We start from the raw sequence: 2500 nt of genomic DNA, 5'->3' as shown, positions 1-2500 counted from the left end.
GTTACCAAGAATCCTTGTGTAACTAACCCTCAGTCACTCAGAATTCACTGTACTACAGGACGCTTTCTTACATAACAACTCTTCATATGCCTTTACAAAGTACACACATCGATACCGCATCTGAGCTAACATGCCTGCAGTGTGATTAAGCGACTGAGGCATGAACACAGAAGATGAAGCGATTGCAGTACAGTGCTGATAGGTGAAGTTTCCATAAGTCAAGTTTCCGTCTCACGACGCAAGAATGAACTGAAGTGACCGGCCGACCGTCATGGCTGCCAGAATGGCTGCTCAGCAGATGTTCACATTCTCTGGGTGCATTCCAATATGCCGACTTCCGTCCTCCACTTGCTCACTTGCCTGCTTGTGACCTCATGATGATGTCACAGACTGACGACAGAAAATGAATTCAAAATCTTGCAAAAGCACAATTCTAATGTCACTTATTTTCACATTTGCAATTGGGATGGTGAATGAGAAAAAACAGTCCCCCAAAAGTTGTTGTGGATAGGCTGACAGCTGGGAAACTTAATTGCTTTCCCCACAGATGGAGGGGCCAGGACGTGGCGCAAGGCCACAAGCACAAGTGGAGGACGGCGGGAGTGTGCATATTAGAATGCACCCTCAGAGTGACTTGCAGCCAACGGACGGCAAGACCAGGCAGGCAAGGCGGTCACAGTCTGCCCCCACCGGAGTAGCTGGAGGTGAAGGGTCTGGCTCCAAGGTCAGTATGATCCACTGTAATAACCATGGGATTCTATTTCTGTGAAGATTCTCATTCATCGGCCCTGCCGTGGCCTAACAGTAGGGGCACTGGGTTATTACACCGGCGACCCGGGTTCTATTCTGGCCCGGGTCATTTGCCGAACCCTCCCTGTCTCTCTCTCTCCCCACTCATTTCCTGTCTGTCCTTCACTGTCAAGTCAAGTAGGTTTTATTGTCAATTTCTTTACATGCACTGGTCATACAAAGAATTTGAAATTACATTTCTTGCTTTCCCATACAGACATAGACTAATCTAGGTAAGGACATAGACCCCCCATACTCAAATAGCGGCCCGCGGGCCACTTGTGGCCCGCGGGGCATCTATTTGTGGCCCTCGAATAATTTTGAAAAATTAAAAAAAAAAAAAAAAAAAAAAAATTTTTTTTTTTTTTTTTTTTTTGGTCCGATCGCGCTGCCGGCTCTTATTTTGAAATCGCGCCACAGACGCTAGGAAGATGCGTGCCGTGTCTCCGCCCCCTCAATCAGTTTCTCCCTGCAGGCTCCAAACAGAAGTGACTATGAGGGTGGCAGAGGCTGTTGTGAGGTAGACTACTGAAGGGAAGGACGGTAGAACTTGTAAATAAATTATTTACAAAGTTCTCTTTGCCTCGTTTTTGAAAGTAATGGTCCACATTTCATTGCATACAGTGTGTTAGTGAACTTTCTTTCAATGGAGGTACCGCGCCTTTGAACTTGATGCCTGGTGGGTGCGTAGGTTCCAGTGGATTAACTTGAAGCAATGAAGGGGAACTCGCACACCGTTCTGCCGAATGCAATGTTGATTGTTTATATACAGTGTGTTAGGCCTTCGAATTGGTTTAGCACTAGCTGTAGTTAGTTGCTAACACAAATGAAGGCAAATCGTGTTTGAGCTCTGCTGGCAGCTAACTAGGGGTAGCCTACTTAAAAACGAATTGCTTGATAAACTTTTCACACTTTTAAACAGTCCCCAAATAGTTCGTTTGGAAAGCTAAGCCCCTCATAAGATTTCAAACAAAGTTATGAGCAACTTGATGATTTATTATTGGCTGTTGCATTTATTCAACATTGCATCAATGTGCCATTTTCTTGTTGGCAAAACCTGGTGTCCTCCTATCTATGTGTCCTCTTTGTTGGGTCCATTATTGCATCTGATTCTCATTATGCATGTGAGAGCTGCATAAACAAAGTCATAATAAGCAACATTTGTTTGAAAAGTGTTATCTTCAGGCTTATTGGTTTTCTCACTAAGAAATACATGTTTATGAATGTAGTCTGCAAATATAGGCTAATCTTATGTCATTTAAAAAAGATAATCTTATGTCATTAAAAAAAAAAAAATACTGAAGGGTGGGTGGCAATGACAGCAAGGCAGGCACCTCACCCCACAGTGCTCCAGAAAAATGCTGGCCCTTTATGAGAGAAATGTTCTCCCATCCTGTCACTGGAAACTAAATATCTGCTGTGGGTGTGAGTGCGTGTGTTTTGTGATTACAAAGGCCTTATCATTTTTTATTTTTTTTTTAAAAAAATTTTTGGTGGGGGTCGTGTCGTGTCAGCCCGGCCCGGCCCTTTATTGGGAGGAATTTTGAAAAACTGGCCCTCGGGGACTTTTAATTGAGTACCCCTGACATAGACAGTATAGACATAGACAGTACTTATACATGGACTTAAGACAGTATGGACATAGACAGTGCGCATACAGACATTTAAAGTGCAAGACTGGACAACAGAAGACTTGTAGAGGACATACATT

The 2500-nt window shown here is 43.7% G+C and overlaps 1 protein-coding gene across 1 annotated transcript in view; it reads right to left on the bottom strand.

The window, feature by feature from the left end:
• itpkb (inositol-trisphosphate 3-kinase B) overlaps positions 1-2500 on the bottom strand; it is a 78698-nt gene that overhangs the window by 15081 nt on the left and 61117 nt on the right. The window lies entirely within an intron of this gene.

Source organism: Engraulis encrasicolus, chromosome 18, assembly GCF_034702125.1.
Source record: "Engraulis encrasicolus isolate BLACKSEA-1 chromosome 18, IST_EnEncr_1.0, whole genome shotgun sequence".
NCBI classification, from domain to species: domain Eukaryota; kingdom Metazoa; phylum Chordata; class Actinopteri; order Clupeiformes; family Engraulidae; genus Engraulis; species Engraulis encrasicolus.
Note: the sequence above shows the minus strand (reverse complement) of the source record. Positions and strands in the feature narration are given on the sequence as shown.